This window comes from Oncorhynchus mykiss, chromosome 29 (genome assembly GCF_057628025.1).
Source record: "Oncorhynchus mykiss isolate SJ-2025 chromosome 29, ASM5762802v1, whole genome shotgun sequence".
Taxonomy (NCBI): Eukaryota; Metazoa; Chordata; class Actinopteri; order Salmoniformes; family Salmonidae; genus Oncorhynchus; species Oncorhynchus mykiss.
Window position 1 is genome coordinate 43,962,831 of NC_143050.1, and position 19,594 is coordinate 43,982,424.

Consider the following 19,594-nt stretch of genomic DNA (forward strand, 5'->3'; position numbering starts at 1 on the left):
AGCTTTCCATAGAGGGGTTACAGTAGTTTCTAGCTCTAACCATTCAGTCTATACAGATGTTTTTGTTAGAAGTGTTAAAGCCCAACACTGCAAACGTATAGTTAGTACCAATACTCCACGTTTTTTCAGACGTCCACCACACCAGCTCCTCGTTGGTATAGTGGTGAGTATCCCCGCCTGTCACGCGGGAGACCGGGGTTCAATTCCCCGACGGGGAGAAAGGACTGCTTTTTTTTTAGGGTGAACAATGTAGCTGAGCCCACTATGCGAAAAATATGCTTGGAGATAAAGCTTTATGATACGATTTCCAGCATTATCTCAGTATTCCAAGGCATTGGTTGTTCAGTGGTAGAATTCTAGCCTGCCATGCGGGAGGCCCGGGTTCGATTCCCGGCCAATGCAGGATGTTTTGAACATGTAATTTCGAGAAGTATGCAAACCCCTGAGGGAGAAATCTGTGCTCGATTGCCAGGCCAACAGAAATCTCAACTGACTCTTGAAAAATCTGACTTTGCTTTCATTTTCAGTTTGGACATTTACTCATTCTCAGAAGACTTTGGTGAATCCATTGTAGATGTCCAGTGTGTGAGGTGATTTACTTTGTGCAAGGCTTAAGTTGTTAAATGGGAAACGAGTAACCAACTAGTCATCGACAACTGTCTTGAGTTTGGCATTTGTGACAATGTCCTGGGACATCCCACAAACACGTCACCTTCTAACTACGAGTGTGTGGCCTGTGAGTGGTATAGAGCGAAATCGATTACATGTACGTTTTCGTGAGAGTCCCAGCTTTCCATAGAGGGGTTACAGTAGTTTCTAGCTCTAACCATTCAGTCTATACAGATGTTTTTGTTAGAAGTGTTAAAGCCCAACACTGCAAACGTATAGTTAGTACCAATGCTCCACGTTTTTTCAGACGTCCACCACACCAGCTCCTCGTTGGTATAGTGGTGAGTATCCCCGCCTGTCACGCGGGAGACCGGGGTTCAATTCCCCGACGGGGAGAAAGGACTGCTTTTTTTTTAGGGTGAACAATGTAGCTGAGCCCACTATGCGAAAAATATGCTTGGAGATAAAGCTTTATGATACGATTTCCAGCATTATCTCAGTATTCCAAGGCATTGGTTGTTCAGTGGTAGAATTCTCGCCTGCCACGCGGGAGGCCCGGGTTCGATTCCCGGCCAATGCAGGATGTTTTGAACATGTAATTTCGAGAAGTATGCAAACCCCTGAGGGAGAAATCTGTGCTCGATTGCCAGGCCAACAGAAATCTCAACTGACTCTTGAAAAATCTGACTTTGCTTTCATTTTCAGTTTGGACATTTACTCATTCTCAGAAGACTTTGGTGAATCCATTGTAGATGTCCAGTGTGTGAGGTGATTTACTTTGTGCAAGGCTTAAGTTGTTAAATGGGAAACGAGTAACCAACTAGTCATCGACAACTGTCTTGAGTTTGGCATTTGTGACAATGTCCTGGGACATCCCACAAACGCGTCACCTTCTAACTACGAGTGTGTGGCCTGTGAGTGGTATAGAGCGAAATCGATTACATGTACGTTTTCGTGAGAGTCTCAGCTTTCCATAGAGGGGTCACAGTAGTTTCTAGCTCTAACCATTCAGTCTATACATATGTTTTTGTTAGAAGTGTTAAAGCCCAACACTGCAAACGTATAGTTAGTACCAATGCTCCACGTTTTTTCAGACGTCCACCACACCAGCTCCTCGTTGGTATAGTGGTGAGTATCCCCGCCTGTCACGCGGGAGACCGGGGTTCAATTCCCCGACGGGGAGAAAGGACTGCTTTTTTTTTAGGGTGAACAATGTAGCTGAGCCCACTATGCGAAAAATATGCTTGGAGATAAAGCTTTATGATACGATTTCCAGCATTATCTCAGTATTCCAAGGCATTGGTTGTTCAGTGGTAGAATTCTAGCCTGCCATGCGGGAGGCCCGGGTTCGATTCCCGGCCAATGCAGGATGTTTTGAACATGTAATTTCGAGAAGTATGCAAACCCCCGAGGGAGAAATCTGTGCTCGATTGCCAGGCCAACAGAAATCTCAACTGACTCTTGAAAAATCTGACTTTGCTTTCATTTTCAGTTTGGACATTTACTCATTCTCAGAAGACTTTGGTGAATCCATTGTAGATGTCCAGTGTGTGAGGTGATTTACTTTGTGCAAGGCTTAAGTTGTTAAATGGGAAACGAGTAACCAACTAGTCATCGACAACTGTCTTGAGTTTGGCATTTGTGACAATGTCCTGGGACATCCCACAAACACGTCACCTTCTAACTACGAGTGTGTGGCCTGTGAGTGGTATAGAGCGAAATCGATTACATGTACGTTTTCGTGAGAGTCCCAGCTTTCCATAGAGGGGTTACAGTAGTTTCTAGCTCTAACCATTCAGTCTATACAGATGTTTTTGTTAGAAGTGTTAAAGCCCAACACTGCAAACGTATAGTTAGTACCAATGCTCCACGTTTTTTCAGACGTCCACCACACCAGCTCCTCGTTGGTATAGTGGTGAGTATCCCCGCCTGTCACGCGGGAGACCGGGGTTCAATTCCCCGACGGGGAGAAAGGACTGCTTTTTTTTTAGGGTGAACAATGTAGCTGAGCCCACTATGCGAAAAATATGCTTGGAGATAAAGCTTTATGATACGATTTCCAGCATTATCTCAGTATTCCAAGGCATTGGTTGTTCAGTGGTAGAATTCTAGCCTGCCATGCGGGAGGCCCGGGTTCGATTCCCGGCCAATGCAGGATGTTTTGAACATGTAATTTCGAGAAGTATGCAAACCCCTGAGGGAGAAATCTGTGCTCGATTGCCAGGCCAACAGAAATCTCAACTGACTCTTGAAAAATCTGACTTTGCTTTCATTTTCAGTTTGGACATTTACTCATTCTCAGAAGACTTTGGTGAATCCATTGTAGATGTCCAGTGTGTGAGGTGATTTACTTTGTGCAAGGCTTAAGTTGTTAAATGGGAAACGAGTAACCAACTAGTCATCGACAACTGTCTTGAGTTTGGCATTTGTGACAATGTCCTGGGACATCCCACAAACACGTCACCTTCTAACTACGAGTGTGTGGCCTGTGAGTGGTATAGAGCGAAATCGATTACATGTACGTTTTCGTGAGAGTCCCAGCTTTCCATAGAGGGGTTACAGTAGTTTCTAGCTCTAACCATTCAGTCTATACAGATGTTTTTGTTAGAAGTGTTAAAGCCCAACACTGCAAACGTATAGTTAGTACCAATGCTCCACGTTTTTTCAGACGTCCACCACACCAGCTCCTCGTTGGTATAGTGGTGAGTATCCCCGCCTGTCACGCGGGAGACCGGGGTTCAATTCCCCGACGGGGAGAAAGGACTGCTTTTTTTTTAGGGTGAACAATGTAGCTGAGCCCACTATGCGAAAAATATGCTTGGAGATAAAGCTTTATGATACGATTTCCAGCATTATCTCAGTATTCCAAGGCATTGGTTGTTCAGTGGTAGAATTCTCGCCTGCCACGCGGGAGGCCCGGGTTCGATTCCCGGCCAATGCAGGATGTTTTGAACATGTAATTTCGAGAAGTATGCAAACCCCTGAGGGAGAAATCTGTGCTCGATTGCCAGGCCAACAGAAATCTCAACTGACTCTTGAAAAATCTGACTTTGCTTTCATTTTCAGTTTGGACATTTACTCATTCTCAGAAGACTTTGGTGAATCCATTGTAGATGTCCAGTGTGTGAGGTGATTTACTTTGTGCAAGGCTTAAGTTGTTAAATGGGAAACGAGTAACCAACTAGTCATCGACAACTGTCTTGAGTTTGGCATTTGTGACAATGTCCTGGGACATCCCACAAACGCGTCACCTTCTAACTACGAGTGTGTGGCCTGTGAGTGGTATAGAGCGAAATCGATTACATGTACGTTTTCGTGAGAGTCTCAGCTTTCCATAGAGGGGTCACAGTAGTTTCTAGCTCTAACCATTCAGTCTATACATATGTTTTTGTTAGAAGTGTTAAAGCCCAACACTGCAAACGTATAGTTAGTACCAATGCTCCACGTTTTTTCAGACGTCCACCACACCAGCTCCTCGTTGGTATAGTGGTGAGTATCCCCGCCTGTCACGCGGGAGACCGGGGTTCAATTCCCCGACGGGGAGAAAGGACTGCTTTTTTTTTAGGGTGAACAATGTAGCTGAGCCCACTATGCGAAAAATATGCTTGGAGATAAAGCTTTATGATACGATTTCCAGCATTATCTCAGTATTCCAAGGCATTGGTTGTTCAGTGGTAGAATTCTAGCCTGCCATGCGGGAGGCCCGGGTTCGATTCCCGGCCAATGCAGGATGTTTTGAACATGTAATTTCGAGAAGTATGCAAACCCCCGAGGGAGAAATCTGTGCTCGATTGCCAGGCCAACAGAAATCTCAACTGACTCTTGAAAAATCTGACTTTGCTTTCATTTTCAGTTTGGACATTTACTCATTCTCAGAAGACTTTGGTGAATCCATTGTAGATGTCCAGTGTGTGAGGTGATTTACTTTGTGCAAGGCTTAAGTTGTTAAATGGGAAACGAGTAACCAACTAGTCATCGACAACTGTCTTGAGTTTGGCATTTGTGACAATGTCCTGGGACATCCCACAAACACGTCACCTTCTAACTACGAGTGTGTGGCCTGTGAGTGGTATAGAGCGAAATCGATTACATGTACGTTTTCGTGAGAGTCCCAGCTTTCCATAGAGGGGTTACAGTAGTTTCTAGCTCTAACCATTCAGTCTATACAGATGTTTTTGTTAGAAGTGTTAAAGCCCAACACTGCAAACGTATAGTTAGTACCAATGCTCCACGTTTTTTCAGACGTCCACCACACCAGCTCCTCGTTGGTATAGTGGTGAGTATCCCCGCCTGTCACGCGGGAGACCGGGGTTCAATTCCCCGACGGGGAGAAAGGACTGCTTTTTTTTTAGGGTGAACAATGTAGCTGAGCCCACTATGCGAAAAATATGCTTGGAGATAAAGCTTTATGATACGATTTCCAGCATTATCTCAGTATTCCAAGGCATTGGTTGTTCAGTGGTAGAATTCTAGCCTGCCATGCGGGAGGCCCGGGTTCGATTCCCGGCCAATGCAGGATGTTTTGAACATGTAATTTCGAGAAGTATGCAAACCCCTGAGGGAGAAATCTGTGCTCGATTGCCAGGCCAACAGAAATCTCAACTGACTCTTGAAAAATCTGACTTTGCTTTCATTTTCAGTTTGGACATTTACTCATTCTCAGAAGACTTTGGTGAATCCATTGTAGATGTCCAGTGTGTGAGGTGATTTACTTTGTGCAAGGCTTAAGTTGTTAAATGGGAAACGAGTAACCAACTAGTCATCGACAACTGTCTTGAGTTTGGCATTTGTGACAATGTCCTGGGACATCCCACAAACACGTCACCTTCTAACTACGAGTGTGTGGCCTGTGAGTGGTATAGAGCGAAATCGATTACATGTACGTTTTCGTGAGAGTCCCAGCTTTCCATAGAGGGGTTACAGTAGTTTCTAGCTCTAACCATTCAGTCTATACAGATGTTTTTGTTAGAAGTGTTAAAGCCCAACACTGCAAACGTATAGTTAGTACCAATGCTCCACGTTTTTTCAGACGTCCACCACACCAGCTCCTCGTTGGTATAGTGGTGAGTATCCCCGCCTGTCACGCGGGAGACCGGGGTTCAATTCCCCGACGGGGAGAAAGGACTGCTTTTTTTTTAGGGTGAACAATGTAGCTGAGCCCACTATGCGAAAAATATGCTTGGAGATAAAGCTTTATGATACGATTTCCAGCATTATCTCAGTATTCCAAGGCATTGGTTGTTCAGTGGTAGAATTCTCGCCTGCCACGCGGGAGGCCCGGGTTCGATTCCCGGCCAATGCAGGATGTTTTGAACATGTAATTTCGAGAAGTATGCAAACCCCTGAGGGAGAAATCTGTGCTCGATTGCCAGGCCAACAGAAATCTCAACTGACTCTTGAAAAATCTGACTTTGCTTTCATTTTCAGTTTGGACATTTACTCATTCTCAGAAGACTTTGGTGAATCCATTGTAGATGTCCAGTGTGTGAGGTGATTTACTTTGTGCAAGGCTTAAGTTGTTAAATGGGAAACGAGTAACCAACTAGTCATCGACAACTGTCTTGAGTTTGGCATTTGTGACAATGTCCTGGGACATCCCACAAACACGTCACCTTCTAACTACGAGTGTGTGGCCTGTGAGTGGTATAGAGCGAAATCGATTACATGTACGTTTTCGTGAGAGTCCCAGCTTTCCATAGAGGGGTTACAGTAGTTTCTAGCTCTAACCATTCAGTCTATACAGATGTTTTTGTTAGAAGTGTTAAAGCCCAACACTGCAAACGTATAGTTAGTACCAATGCTCCACGTTTTTTCAGACGTCCACCACACCAGCTCCTCGTTGGTATAGTGGTGAGTATCCCCGCCTGTCACGCGGGAGACCGGGGTTCAATTCCCCGACGGGGAGAAAGGACTGCTTTTTTTTTAGGGTGAACAATGTAGCTGAGCCCACTATGCGAAAAATATGCTTGGAGATAAAGCTTTATGATACGATTTCCAGCATTATCTCAGTATTCCAAGGCATTGGTTGTTCAGTGGTAGAATTCTAGCCTGCCATGCGGGAGGCCCGGGTTCGATTCCCGGCCAATGCAGGATGTTTTGAACATGTAATTTCGAGAAGTATGCAAACCCCCGAGGGAGAAATCTGTGCTCGATTGCCAGGCCAACAGAAATCTCAACTGACTCTTGAAAAATCTGACTTTGCTTTCATTTTCAGTTTGGACATTTACTCATTCTCAGAAGACTTTGGTGAATCCATTGTAGATGTCCAGTGTGTGAGGTGATTTACTTTGTGCAAGGCTTAAGTTGTTAAATGGGAAACGAGTAACCAACTAGTCATCGACAACTGTCTTGAGTTTGGCATTTGTGACAATGTCCTGGGACATCCCACAAACACGTCACCTTCTAACTACGAGTGTGTGGCCTGTGAGTGGTATAGAGCGAAATCGATTACATGTACGTTTTCGTGAGAGTCCCAGCTTTCCATAGAGGGGTTACAGTAGTTTCTAGCTCTAACCATTCAGTCTATACAGATGTTTTTGTTAGAAGTGTTAAAGCCCAACACTGCAAACGTATAGTTAGTACCAATGCTCCACGTTTTTTCAGACGTCCACCACACCAGCTCCTCGTTGGTATAGTGGTGAGTATCCCCGCCTGTCACGCGGGAGACCGGGGTTCAATTCCCCGACGGGGAGAAAGGACTGCTTTTTTTTTAGGGTGAACAATGTAGCTGAGCCCACTATGCGAAAAATATGCTTGGAGATAAAGCTTTATGATACGATTTCCAGCATTATCTCAGTATTCCAAGGCATTGGTTGTTCAGTGGTAGAATTCTAGCCTGCCATGCGGGAGGCCCGGGTTCGATTCCCGGCCAATGCAGGATGTTTTGAACATGTAATTTCGAGAAGTATGCAAACCCCTGAGGGAGAAATCTGTGCTCGATTGCCAGGCCAACAGAAATCTCAACTGACTCTTGAAAAATCTGACTTTGCTTTCATTTTCAGTTTGGACATTTACTCATTCTCAGAAGACTTTGGTGAATCCATTGTAGATGTCCAGTGTGTGAGGTGATTTACTTTGTGCAAGGCTTAAGTTGTTAAATGGGAAACGAGTAACCAACTAGTCATCGACAACTGTCTTGAGTTTGGCATTTGTGACAATGTCCTGGGACATCCCACAAACACGTCACCTTCTAACTACGAGTGTGTGGCCTGTGAGTGGTATAGAGCGAAATCGATTACATGTACGTTTTCGTGAGAGTCCCAGCTTTCCATAGAGGGGTTACAGTAGTTTCTAGCTCTAACCATTCAGTCTATACAGATGTTTTTGTTAGAAGTGTTAAAGCCCAACACTGCAAACGTATAGTTAGTACCAATGCTCCACGTTTTTTCAGACGTCCACCACACCAGCTCCTCGTTGGTATAGTGTTGAGTATCCCCGCCTGTCACGCGGGAGACCGGGGTTCAATTCCCCGACGGGGAGAAAGGACTGCTTTTTTTTTAGGGTGAACAATGTAGCTGAGCCCACTATGCGAAAAATATGCTTGGAGATAAAGCTTTATGATACGATTTCCAGCATTATCTCAGTATTCCAAGGCATTGGTTGTTCAGTGGTAGAATTCTAGCCTGCCATGCGGGAGGCCCGGGTTCGATTCCCGGCCAATGCAGGATGTTTTGAACATGTAATTTCGAGAAGTATGCAAACCCCTGAGGGAGAAATCTGTGCTCGATTGCCAGGCCAACAGAAATCTCAACTGACTCTTGAAAAATCTGACTTTGCTTTCATTTTCAGTTTGGACATTTACTCATTCTCAGAAGACTTTGGTGAATCCATTGTAGATGTCCAGTGTGTGAGGTGATTTACTTTGTGCAAGGCTTAAGTTGTTAAATGGGAAACGAGTAACCAACTAGTCATCGACAACTGTCTTGAGTTTGGCATTTGTGACAATGTCCTGGGACATCCCACAAACACGTCACCTTCTAACTACGAGTGTGTGGCCTGTGAGTGGTATAGAGCGAAATCGATTACATGTACGTTTTCGTGAGAGTCCCAGCTTTCCATAGAGGGGTTACAGTAGTTTCTAGCTCTAACCATTCAGTCTATACAGATGTTTTTGTTAGAAGTGTTAAAGCCCAACACTGCAAACGTATAGTTAGTACCAATGCTCCACGTTTTTTCAGACGTCCACCACACCAGCTCCTCGTTGGTATAGTGGTGAGTATCCCCGCCTGTCACGCGGGAGACCGGGGTTCAATTCCCCGACGGGGAGAAAGGACTGCTTTTTTTTTAGGGTGAACAATGTAGCTGAGCCCACTATGCGAAAAATATGCTTGGAGATAAAGCTTTATGATACGATTTCCAGCATTATCTCAGTATTCCAAGGCATTGGTTGTTCAGTGGTAGAATTCTAGCCTGCCATGCGGGAGGCCCGGGTTCGATTCCCGGCCAATGCAGGATGTTTTGAACATGTAATTTCGAGAAGTATGCAAACCCCTGAGGGAGAAATCTGTGCTCGATTGCCAAGCCAACAGAAATCTCAACTGACTCTTGAAAAATCTGACTTTGCTTTCATTTTCAGTTTGGACATTTACTCATTCTCAGAAGACTTTGGTGAATCCATTGTAGATGTCCAGTGTGTGAGGTGATTTACTTTGTGCAAGGCTTAAGTTGTTAAATGGGAAACGAGTAACCAACTAGTCATCGACAACTGTCTTGAGTTTGGCATTTGTGACAATGTCCTGGGACATCCCACAAACACGTCACCTTCTAACTACGAGTGTGTGGCCTGTGAGTGGTATAGAGCGAAATCGATTACATGTACGTTTTCGTGAGAGTCCCAGCTTTCCATAGAGGGGTTACAGTAGTTTCTAGCTCTAACCATTCAGTCTATACAGATGTTTTTGTTAGAAGTGTTAAAGCCCAACACTGCAAACGTATAGTTAGTACCAATGCTCCACGTTTTTTCAGACGTCCACCACACCAGCTCCTCGTTGGTATAGTGGTGAGTATCCCCGCCTGTCACGCGGGAGACCGGGGTTCAATTCCCCGACGGGGAGAAAGGACTGCTTTTTTTTTAGGGTGAACAATGTAGCTGAGCCCACTATGCGAAAAATATGCTTGGAGATAAAGCTTTATGATACGATTTCCAGCATTATCTCAGTATTCCAAGGCATTGGTTGTTCAGTGGTAGAATTCTAGCCTGCCATGCGGGAGGCCCGGGTTCGATTCCCGGCCAATGCAGGATGTTTTGAACATGTAATTTCGAGAAGTATGCAAACCCCTGAGGGAGAAATCTGTGCTCGATTGCCAGGCCAACAGAAATCTCAACTGACTCTTGAAAAATCTGACTTTGCTTTCATTTTCAGTTTGGACATTTACTCATTCTCAGAAGACTTTGGTGAATCCATTGTAGATGTCCAGTGTGTGAGGTGATTTACTTTGTGCAAGGCTTAAGTTGTTAAATGGGAAACGAGTAACCAACTAGTCATCGACAACTGTCTTGAGTTTGGCATTTGTGACAATGTCCTGGGACATCCCACAAACACGTCACCTTCTAACTACGAGTGTGTGGCCTGTGAGTGGTATAGAGCGAAATCGATTACATGTACGTTTTCGTGAGAGTCCCAGCTTTCCATAGAGGGGTTACAGTAGTTTCTAGCTCTAACCATTCAGTCTATACAGATGTTTTTGTTAGAAGTGTTAAAGCCCAACACTGCAAACGTATAGTTAGTACCAATGCTCCACGTTTTTTCAGACGTCCACCACACCAGCTCCTCGTTGGTATAGTGGTGAGTATCCCCGCCTGTCACGCGGGAGACCGGGGTTCAATTCCCCGACGGGGAGAAAGGACTGCTTTTTTTTTAGGGTGAACAATGTAGCTGAGCCCACTATGCGAAAAATATGCTTGGAGATAAAGCTTTATGATACGATTTCCAGCATTATCTCAGTATTCCAAGGCATTGGTTGTTCAGTGGTAGAATTCTAGCCTGCCATGCGGGAGGCCCGGGTTCGATTCCCGGCCAATGCAGGATGTTTTGAACATGTAATTTCGAGAAGTATGCAAACCCCCGAGGGAGAAATCTGTGCTCGATTGCCAGGCCAACAGAAATCTCAACTGACTCTTGAAAAATCTGACTTTGCTTTCATTTTCAGTTTGGACATTTACTCATTCTCAGAAGACTTTGGTGAATCCATTGTAGATGTCCAGTGTGTGAGGTGATTTACTTTGTGCAAGGCTTAAGTTGTTAAATGGGAAACGAGTAACCAACTAGTCATCGACAACTGTCTTGAGTTTGGCATTTGTGACAATGTCCTGGGACATCCCACAAACACGTCACCTTCTAACTACGAGTGTGTGGCCTGTGAGTGGTATAGAGCGAAATCGATTACATGTACGTTTTCGTGAGAGTCCCAGCTTTCCATAGAGGGGTTACAGTAGTTTCTAGCTCTAACCATTCAGTCTATACAGATGTTTTTGTTAGAAGTGTTAAAGCCCAACACTGCAAACGTATAGTTAGTACCAATGCTCCACGTTTTTTCAGACGTCCACCACACCAGCTCCTCGTTGGTATAGTGGTGAGTATCCCCGCCTGTCACGCGGGAGACCGGGGTTCAATTCCCCGACGGGGAGAAAGGACTGCTTTTTTTTTAGGGTGAACAATGTAGCTGAGCCCACTATGCGAAAAATATGCTTGGAGATAAAGCTTTATGATACGATTTCCAGCATTATCTCAGTATTCCAAGGCATTGGTTGTTCAGTGGTAGAATTCTAGCCTGCCATGCGGGAGGCCCGGGTTCGATTCCCGGCCAATGCAGGATGTTTTGAACATGTAATTTCGAGAAGTATGCAAACCCCTGAGGGAGAAATCTGTGCTCGATTGCCAGGCCAACAGAAATCTCAACTGACTCTTGAAAAATCTGACTTTGCTTTCATTTTCAGTTTGGACATTTACTCATTCTCAGAAGACTTTGGTGAATCCATTGTAGATGTCCAGTGTGTGAGGTGATTTACTTTGTGCAAGGCTTAAGTTGTTAAATGGGAAACGAGTAACCAACTAGTCATCGACAACTGTCTTGAGTTTGGCATTTGTGACAATGTCCTGGGACATCCCACAAACACGTCACCTTCTAACTACGAGTGTGTGGCCTGTGAGTGGTATAGAGCGAAATCGATTACATGTACGTTTTCGTGAGAGTCCCAGCTTTCCATAGAGGGGTTACAGTAGTTTCTAGCTCTAACCATTCAGTCTATACAGATGTTTTTGTTAGAAGTGTTAAAGCCCAACACTGCAAACGTATAGTTAGTACCAATGCTCCACGTTTTTTCAGACGTCCACCACACCAGCTCCTCGTTGGTATAGTGTTGAGTATCCCCGCCTGTCACGCGGGAGACCGGGGTTCAATTCCCCGACGGGGAGAAAGGACTGCTTTTTTTTTAGGGTGAACAATGTAGCTGAGCCCACTATGCGAAAAATATGCTTGGAGATAAAGCTTTATGATACGATTTCCAGCATTATCTCAGTATTCCAAGGCATTGGTTGTTCAGTGGTAGAATTCTAGCCTGCCATGCGGGAGGCCCGGGTTCGATTCCCGGCCAATGCAGGATGTTTTGAACATGTAATTTCGAGAAGTATGCAAACCCCTGAGGGAGAAATCTGTGCTCGATTGCCAGGCCAACAGAAATCTCAACTGACTCTTGAAAAATCTGACTTTGCTTTCATTTTCAGTTTGGACATTTACTCATTCTCAGAAGACTTTGGTGAATCCATTGTAGATGTCCAGTGTGTGAGGTGATTTACTTTGTGCAAGGCTTAAGTTGTTAAATGGGAAACGAGTAACCAACTAGTCATCGACAACTGTCTTGAGTTTGGCATTTGTGACAATGTCCTGGGACATCCCACAAACACGTCACCTTCTAACTACGAGTGTGTGGCCTGTGAGTGGTATAGAGCGAAATCGATTACATGTACGTTTTCGTGAGAGTCCCAGCTTTCCATAGAGGGGTTACAGTAGTTTCTAGCTCTAACCATTCAGTCTATACAGATGTTTTTGTTAGAAGTGTTAAAGCCCAACACTGCAAACGTATAGTTAGTACCAATGCTCCACGTTTTTTCAGACGTCCACCACACCAGCTCCTCGTTGGTATAGTGGTGAGTATCCCCGCCTGTCACGCGGGAGACCGGGGTTCAATTCCCCGACGGGGAGAAAGGACTGCTTTTTTTTTAGGGTGAACAATGTAGCTGAGCCCACTATGCGAAAAATATGCTTGGAGATAAAGCTTTATGATACGATTTCCAGCATTATCTCAGTATTCCAAGGCATTGGTTGTTCAGTGGTAGAATTCTAGCCTGCCATGCGGGAGGCCCGGGTTCGATTCCCGGCCAATGCAGGATGTTTTGAACATGTAATTTCGAGAAGTATGCAAACCCCTGAGGGAGAAATCTGTGCTCGATTGCCAAGCCAACAGAAATCTCAACTGACTCTTGAAAAATCTGACTTTGCTTTCATTTTCAGTTTGGACATTTACTCATTCTCAGAAGACTTTGGTGAATCCATTGTAGATGTCCAGTGTGTGAGGTGATTTACTTTGTGCAAGGCTTAAGTTGTTAAATGGGAAACGAGTAACCAACTAGTCATCGACAACTGTCTTGAGTTTGGCATTTGTGACAATGTCCTGGGACATCCCACAAACACGTCACCTTCTAACTACGAGTGTGTGGCCTGTGAGTGGTATAGAGCGAAATCGATTACATGTACGTTTTCGTGAGAGTCCCAGCTTTCCATAGAGGGGTTACAGTAGTTTCTAGCTCTAACCATTCAGTCTATACAGATGTTTTTGTTAGAAGTGTTAAAGCCCAACACTGCAAACGTATAGTTAGTACCAATGCTCCACGTTTTTTCAGACGTCCACCACACCAGCTCCTCGTTGGTATAGTGGTGAGTATCCCCGCCTGTCACGCGGGAGACCGGGGTTCAATTCCCCGACGGGGAGAAAGGACTGCTTTTTTTTTAGGGTGAACAATGTAGCTGAGCCCACTATGCGAAAAATATGCTTGGAGATAAAGCTTTATGATACGATTTCCAGCATTATCTCAGTATTCCAAGGCATTGGTTGTTCAGTGGTAGAATTCTAGCCTGCCATGCGGGAGGCCCGGGTTCGATTCCCGGCCAATGCAGGATGTTTTGAACATGTAATTTCGAGAAGTATGCAAACCCCTGAGGGAGAAATCTGTGCTCGATTGCCAGGCCAACAGAAATCTCAACTGACTCTTGAAAAATCTGACTTTGCTTTCATTTTCAGTTTGGACATTTACTCATTCTCAGAAGACTTTGGTGAATCCATTGTAGATGTCCAGTGTGTGAGGTGATTTACTTTGTGCAAGGCTTAAGTTGTTAAATGGGAAACGAGTAACCAACTAGTCATCGACAACTGTCTTGAGTTTGGCATTTGTGACAATGTCCTGGGACATCCCACAAACACGTCACCTTCTAACTACGAGTGTGTGGCCTGTGAGTGGTATAGAGCGAAATCGATTACATGTACGTTTTCGTGAGAGTCCCAGCTTTCCATAGAGGGGTTACAGTAGTTTCTAGCTCTAACCATTCAGTCTATACAGATGTTTTTGTTAGAAGTGTTAAAGCCCAACACTGCAAACGTATAGTTAGTACCAATGCTCCACGTTTTTTCAGACGTCCACCACACCAGCTCCTCGTTGGTATAGTGGTGAGTATCCCCGCCTGTCACGCGGGAGACCGGGGTTCAATTCCCCGACGGGGAGAAAGGACTGCTTTTTTTTTAGGGTGAACAATGTAGCTGAGCCCACTATGCGAAAAATATGCTTGGAGATAAAGCTTTATGATACGATTTCCAGCATTATCTCAGTATTCCAAGGCATTGGTTGTTCAGTGGTAGAATTCTAGCCTGCCATGCGGGAGGCCCGGGTTCGATTCCCGGCCAATGCAGGATGTTTTGAACATGTAATTTCGAGAAGTATGCAAACCCCTGAGGGAGAAATCTGTGCTCGATTGCCAGGCCAACAGAAATCTCAACTGACTCTTGAAAAATCTGACTTTGCTTTCATTTTCAGTTTGGACATTTACTCATTCTCAGAAGACTTTGGTGAATCCATTGTAGATGTCCAGTGTGTGAGGTGATTTACTTTGTGCAAGGCTTAAGTTGTTAAATGGGAAACGAGTAACCAACTAGTCATCGACAACTGTCTTGAGTTTGGCATTTGTGACAATGTCCTGGGACATCCCACAAACGCGTCACCTTCTAACTACGAGTGTGTGGCCTGTGAGTGGTATAGAGCGAAATCGATTACATGTACGTTTTCGTGAGAGTCTCAGCTTTCCATAGAGGGGTCACAGTAGTTTCTAGCTCTAACCATTCAGTCTATACATATGTTTTTGTTAGAAGTGTTAAAGCCCAACACTGCAAACGTATAGTTAGTACCAATGCTCCACGTTTTTTCAGACGTCCACCACACCAGCTCCTCGTTGGTATAGTGGTGAGTATCCCCGCCTGTCACGCGGGAGACCGGGGTTCAATTCCCCGACGGGGAGAAAGGACTGCTTTTTTTTTAGGGTGAACAATGTAGCTGAGCCCACTATGCGAAAAATATGCTTGGAGATAAAGCTTTATGATACGATTTCCAGCATTATCTCAGTATTCCAAGGCATTGGTTGTTCAGTGGTAGAATTCTAGCCTGCCATGCGGGAGGCCCGGGTTCGATTCCCGGCCAATGCAGGATGTTTTGAACATGTAATTTCGAGAAGTATGCAAACCCCTGAGGGAGAAATCTGTGCTCGATTGCCAGGCCAACAGAAATCTCAACTGACTCTTGAAAAATCTGACTTTGCTTTCATTTTCAGTTTGGACATTTACTCATTCTCAGAAGACTTTGGTGAATCCATTGTAGATGTCCAGTGTGTGAGGTGATTTACTTTGTGCAAGGCTTAAGTTGTTAAATGGGAAACGAGTAACCAACTAGTCATCGACAACTGTCTTGAGTTTGGCATTTGTGACAATGTCCTGGGACATCCCACAAACACGTCACCTTCTAACTACGAGTGTGTGGCCTGTGAGTGGTATAGAGCGAAATCGATTACATGTACGTTTTCGTGAGAGTCCCAGCTTTCCATAGAGGGGTTACAGTAGTTTCTAGCTCTAACCATTCAGTCTATACAGATGTTTTTGTTAGAAGTGTTAAAGCCCAACACTGCAAACGTATAGTTAGTACCAATGCTCCACGTTTTTTCAGACGTCCACCACACCAGCTCCTCGTTGGTATAGTGGTGAGTATCCCCGCCTGTCACGCGGGAGACCGGGGTTCAATTCCCCGACGGGGAGAAAGGACTGCTTTTTTTTTAGGGTGAACAATGTAGCTGAGCCCACTATGCGAAAAATATGCTTGGAGATAAAGCTTTATGATACGATTTCCAGCATTATCTCAGTATTCCAAGGCATTGGTTGTTCAGTGGTAGAATTCTAGCCTGCCATGCGGGAGGCCCGGGTTCGATTCCCGGCCAATGCAGGATGTTTTGAACATGTAATTTCGAGAAGTATGCAAACCCCTGAGGGAGAAATCTGTGCTCGATTGCCAGGCCAACAGAAATCTCAACTGACTCTTGAAAAATCTGACTTTGCTTTCATTTTCAGTTTGGACATTTACTCATTCTCAGAAGACTTTGGTGAATCCATTGTAGATGTCCAGTGTGTGAGGTGATTTACTTTGTGCAAGGCTTAAGTTGTTAAATGGGAAACGAGTAACCAACTAGTCATCGACAACTGTCTTGAGTTTGGCATTTGTGACAATGTCCTGGGACATCCCACAAACACGTCACCTTCTAACTACGAGTGTGTGGCCTGTGAGTGGTATAGAGCGAAATCGATTACATGTACGTTTTCGTGAGAGTCCCAGCTTTCCATAGAGGGGTTACAGTAGTTTCTAGCTCTAACCATTCAGTCTATACAGATGTTTTTGTTAGAAGTGTTAAAGCCCAACACTGCAAACGTATAGTTAGTACCAATGCTCCACGTTTTTTCAGACGTCCACCACACCAGCTCCTCGTTGGTATAGTGGTGAGTATCCCCGCCTGTCACGCGGGAGACCGGGGTTCAATTCCCCGACGGGGAGAAAGGACTGCTTTTTTTTTAGGGTGAACAATGTAGCTGAGCCCACTATGCGAAAAATATGCTTGGAGATAAAGCTTTATGATACGATTTCCAGCATTATCTCAGTATTCCAAGGCATTGGTTGTTCAGTGGTAGAATTCTCGCCTGCCACGCGGGAGGCCCGGGTTCGATTCCCGGCCAATGCAGGATGTTTTGAACATGTAATTTCGAGAAGTATGCAAACCCCTGAGGGAGAAATCTGTGCTCGATTGCCAGGCCAACAGAAATCTCAACTGACTCTTGAAAAATCTGACTTTGCTTTCATTTTCAGTTTGGACATTTACTCATTCTCAGAAGACTTTGGTGAATCCATTGTAGATGTCCAGTGTGTGAGGTGATTTACTTTGTGCAAGGCTTAAGTTGTTAAATGGGAAACGAGTAACCAACTAGTCATCGACAACTGTCTTGAGTTTGGCATTTGTGACAATGTCCTGGGACATCCCACAAACACGTCACCTTCTAACTACGAGTGTGTGGCCTGTGAGTGGTATAGAGCGAAATCGATTACATGTACGTTTTCGTGAGAGTCCCAGCTTTCCATAGAGGGGTTACAGTAGTTTCTAGCTCTAACCATTCAGTCTATACAGATGTTTTTGTTAGAAGTGTTAAAGCCCAACACTGCAAACGTATAGTTAGTACCAATGCTCCACGTTTTTTCAGACGTCCACCACACCAGCTCCTCGTTGGTATAGTGGTGAGTATCCCCGCCTGTCACGCGGGAGACCGGGGTTCAATTCCCCGACGGGGAGAAAGGACTGCTTTTTTTTTAGGGTGAACAATGTAGCTGAGCCCACTATGCGAAAAATATGCTTGGAGATAAAGCTTTATGATACGATTTCCAGCATTATCTCAGTATTCCAAGGCATTGGTTGTTCAGTGGTAGAATTCTAGCCTGCCATGCGGGAGGCCCGGGTTCGATTCCCGGCCAATGCAGGATGTTTTGAACATGTAATTTCGAGAAGTATGCAAACCCCTGAGGGAGAAATCTGTGCTCGATTGCCAGGCCAACAGAAATCTCAACTGACTCTTGAAAAATCTGACTTTGCTTTCATTTTCAGTTTGGACATTTACTCATTCTCAGAAGACTTTGGTGAATCCATTGTAGATGTCCAGTGTGTGAGGTGATTTACTTTGTGCAAGGCTTAAGTTGTTAAATGGGAAACGAGTAACCAACTAGTCATCGACAACTGTCTTGAGTTTGGCATTTGTGACAATGTCCTGGGACATCCCACAAACGCGTCACCTTCTAACTACGAGTGTGTGGCCTGTGAGTGGTATAGAGCGAAATCGATTACATGTACGTTTTCGTGAGAGTCTCAGCTTTCCATAGAGGGGTCACAGTAGTTTCTAGCTCTAACCATTCAGTCTATACAGATGTTTTTGTTAGAAGTGTTAAAGCCCAACACTGCAAACGTATAGTTAGTACCAATGCTCCACGTTTTTTCAGACGTCCACCACACCAGCTCCTCGTTGGTATAGTGGTGAGTATCCCCGCCTGTCACGCGGGAGACCGGGGTTCAATTCCCCGAAGGGGAGAAAGGACTGCTTTTTTTTTAGGGTGAACAATGTAGCTGAGCCCACTATGCGAAAAATATGCTTGGAGATAAAGCTTTATGATACGATTTCCAGCATTATCTCAGTATTCCAAGGCATTGGTTGTTCAGTGGTAGAATTCTAGCCTGCCATGCGGGAGGCCCGGGTTCGATTCCCGGCCAATGCAGGATGTTTTGAACATGTAATTTCGAGAAGTATGCAAACCCCTGAGGGAGAAATCTGTGCTCGATTGCCAGGCCAACAGAAATCTCAACTGACTCTTGAAAAATCTGACTTTGCTTTCATTTTCAGTTTGGACATTTACTCATTCTCAGAAGACTTTGGTGAATCCATTGTAGATGTCCAGTGTGTGAGGTGATTTACTTTGTGCAAGGCTTAAGTTGTTAAATGGGAAACGAGTAACCAACTAGTCATCGACAACTGTCTTGAGTTTGGCATTTGTGACAATGTCCTGGGACATCCCACAAACACGTCACCTTCTAACTACGAGTGTGTGGCCTGTGAGTGGTATAGAGCGAAATCGATTACATGTACGTTTTCGTGAGAGTCCCAGCTTTCCATAGAGGGGTTACAGTAGTTTCTAGCTCTAACCATTCAGTCTATACAGATGTTTTTGTTAGAAGTGTTAAAGCCCAACACTGCAAACGTATAGTTAGTACCAATGCTCCACTTTTTTTCAGACGTCCACCACACCAGCTCCTCGTTGGTATAGTGGTGAGTATCCCCGCCTGTCACGCGGGAGACCGGGGTTCAATTCCCCGACGGGGAGAAAGGACTGCTTTTTTTTTAGGGTGAACAATGTAGCTGAGCCCACTATGCGAAAAATATGCTTGGAGATAAAGCTTTATGATACGATTTCCAGCATTATCTCAGTATTCCAAGGCATTGGTTGTTCAGTGGTAGAATTCTAGCCTGCCATGCGGGAGGCCCGGGTTTGATTCCCGGCCAATGCAGGATGTTTTGAACATGTAATTTCGAGAAGTATGCAAACCCCTGAGGGAGAAATCTGTGCTCGATTGCCAGGCCAACAGAAATCTCAACTGACTCTTGAAAAATCTGACTTTGCTTTCATTTTCAGTTTGGACATTTACTCATTCTCAGAAGACTTTGGTGAATCCATTGTAGATGTCCAGTGTGTGAGGTGATTTACTTTGTGCAAGGCTTAAGTTGTTAAATGGGAAACGAGTAACCAACTAGTCATCGACAACTGTCTTGAGTTTGGCATTTGTGACAATGTCCTGGGACATCCCACAAACA

At 44.7% G+C, this 19,594-nt stretch overlaps 26 non-coding genes across 26 annotated transcripts; all 26 read left to right on the top strand.

Moving 5' to 3' along the window:
* Positions 1–146: 146 nt before the first annotated feature.
* trnad-guc (transfer RNA aspartic acid (anticodon GUC)) lies at positions 147–218 on the top strand. The gene has a single exon. It is a non-coding gene; the product is annotated as a tRNA-Asp (tRNA).
* Positions 219–933: 715 nt separating this feature from the next.
* Positions 934–1,005, top strand: trnad-guc (transfer RNA aspartic acid (anticodon GUC)). The gene has a single exon. It is a non-coding gene; the product is annotated as a tRNA-Asp (tRNA).
* A 113-nt stretch (positions 1,006–1,118) lies between these two features.
* trnag-gcc (transfer RNA glycine (anticodon GCC)) lies at positions 1,119–1,189 on the top strand. The gene has a single exon. It is a non-coding gene; the product is annotated as a tRNA-Gly (tRNA).
* A 531-nt stretch (positions 1,190–1,720) lies between these two features.
* trnad-guc (transfer RNA aspartic acid (anticodon GUC)) lies at positions 1,721–1,792 on the top strand. Its single transcript has one exon. It is a non-coding gene; the product is annotated as a tRNA-Asp (tRNA).
* Positions 1,793–2,507: 715 nt separating this feature from the next.
* trnad-guc (transfer RNA aspartic acid (anticodon GUC)) lies at positions 2,508–2,579 on the top strand. The gene has a single exon. It is a non-coding gene; the product is annotated as a tRNA-Asp (tRNA).
* A 715-nt stretch (positions 2,580–3,294) lies between these two features.
* trnad-guc (transfer RNA aspartic acid (anticodon GUC)) lies at positions 3,295–3,366 on the top strand. Its single transcript has one exon. It is a non-coding gene; the product is annotated as a tRNA-Asp (tRNA).
* Positions 3,367–3,479: 113 nt separating this feature from the next.
* Positions 3,480–3,550, top strand: trnag-gcc (transfer RNA glycine (anticodon GCC)). The gene has a single exon. It is a non-coding gene; the product is annotated as a tRNA-Gly (tRNA).
* A 531-nt stretch (positions 3,551–4,081) lies between these two features.
* Positions 4,082–4,153, top strand: trnad-guc (transfer RNA aspartic acid (anticodon GUC)). The gene has a single exon. It is a non-coding gene; the product is annotated as a tRNA-Asp (tRNA).
* Positions 4,154–4,868: 715 nt separating this feature from the next.
* On the top strand, positions 4,869–4,940 carry trnad-guc (transfer RNA aspartic acid (anticodon GUC)). Its single transcript has one exon. It is a non-coding gene; the product is annotated as a tRNA-Asp (tRNA).
* Positions 4,941–5,655: 715 nt separating this feature from the next.
* trnad-guc (transfer RNA aspartic acid (anticodon GUC)) lies at positions 5,656–5,727 on the top strand. Its single transcript has one exon. It is a non-coding gene; the product is annotated as a tRNA-Asp (tRNA).
* A 113-nt stretch (positions 5,728–5,840) lies between these two features.
* Positions 5,841–5,911, top strand: trnag-gcc (transfer RNA glycine (anticodon GCC)). The gene has a single exon. It is a non-coding gene; the product is annotated as a tRNA-Gly (tRNA).
* Positions 5,912–6,442: 531 nt separating this feature from the next.
* Positions 6,443–6,514, top strand: trnad-guc (transfer RNA aspartic acid (anticodon GUC)). Its single transcript has one exon. It is a non-coding gene; the product is annotated as a tRNA-Asp (tRNA).
* A 715-nt stretch (positions 6,515–7,229) lies between these two features.
* trnad-guc (transfer RNA aspartic acid (anticodon GUC)) lies at positions 7,230–7,301 on the top strand. Its single transcript has one exon. It is a non-coding gene; the product is annotated as a tRNA-Asp (tRNA).
* Positions 7,302–8,803: 1,502 nt separating this feature from the next.
* trnad-guc (transfer RNA aspartic acid (anticodon GUC)) lies at positions 8,804–8,875 on the top strand. Its single transcript has one exon. It is a non-coding gene; the product is annotated as a tRNA-Asp (tRNA).
* A 715-nt stretch (positions 8,876–9,590) lies between these two features.
* Positions 9,591–9,662, top strand: trnad-guc (transfer RNA aspartic acid (anticodon GUC)). Its single transcript has one exon. It is a non-coding gene; the product is annotated as a tRNA-Asp (tRNA).
* A 715-nt stretch (positions 9,663–10,377) lies between these two features.
* On the top strand, positions 10,378–10,449 carry trnad-guc (transfer RNA aspartic acid (anticodon GUC)). The gene has a single exon. It is a non-coding gene; the product is annotated as a tRNA-Asp (tRNA).
* Positions 10,450–11,164: 715 nt separating this feature from the next.
* trnad-guc (transfer RNA aspartic acid (anticodon GUC)) lies at positions 11,165–11,236 on the top strand. The gene has a single exon. It is a non-coding gene; the product is annotated as a tRNA-Asp (tRNA).
* A 1,502-nt stretch (positions 11,237–12,738) lies between these two features.
* Positions 12,739–12,810, top strand: trnad-guc (transfer RNA aspartic acid (anticodon GUC)). Its single transcript has one exon. It is a non-coding gene; the product is annotated as a tRNA-Asp (tRNA).
* Positions 12,811–13,525: 715 nt separating this feature from the next.
* Positions 13,526–13,597, top strand: trnad-guc (transfer RNA aspartic acid (anticodon GUC)). Its single transcript has one exon. It is a non-coding gene; the product is annotated as a tRNA-Asp (tRNA).
* Positions 13,598–14,312: 715 nt separating this feature from the next.
* trnad-guc (transfer RNA aspartic acid (anticodon GUC)) lies at positions 14,313–14,384 on the top strand. Its single transcript has one exon. It is a non-coding gene; the product is annotated as a tRNA-Asp (tRNA).
* A 715-nt stretch (positions 14,385–15,099) lies between these two features.
* On the top strand, positions 15,100–15,171 carry trnad-guc (transfer RNA aspartic acid (anticodon GUC)). Its single transcript has one exon. It is a non-coding gene; the product is annotated as a tRNA-Asp (tRNA).
* A 715-nt stretch (positions 15,172–15,886) lies between these two features.
* trnad-guc (transfer RNA aspartic acid (anticodon GUC)) lies at positions 15,887–15,958 on the top strand. The gene has a single exon. It is a non-coding gene; the product is annotated as a tRNA-Asp (tRNA).
* Positions 15,959–16,673: 715 nt separating this feature from the next.
* Positions 16,674–16,745, top strand: trnad-guc (transfer RNA aspartic acid (anticodon GUC)). Its single transcript has one exon. It is a non-coding gene; the product is annotated as a tRNA-Asp (tRNA).
* A 113-nt stretch (positions 16,746–16,858) lies between these two features.
* trnag-gcc (transfer RNA glycine (anticodon GCC)) lies at positions 16,859–16,929 on the top strand. The gene has a single exon. It is a non-coding gene; the product is annotated as a tRNA-Gly (tRNA).
* A 531-nt stretch (positions 16,930–17,460) lies between these two features.
* Positions 17,461–17,532, top strand: trnad-guc (transfer RNA aspartic acid (anticodon GUC)). The gene has a single exon. It is a non-coding gene; the product is annotated as a tRNA-Asp (tRNA).
* Positions 17,533–19,034: 1,502 nt separating this feature from the next.
* On the top strand, positions 19,035–19,106 carry trnad-guc (transfer RNA aspartic acid (anticodon GUC)). Its single transcript has one exon. It is a non-coding gene; the product is annotated as a tRNA-Asp (tRNA).
* The last annotated feature ends 488 nt before the right edge of the window (positions 19,107–19,594 follow it).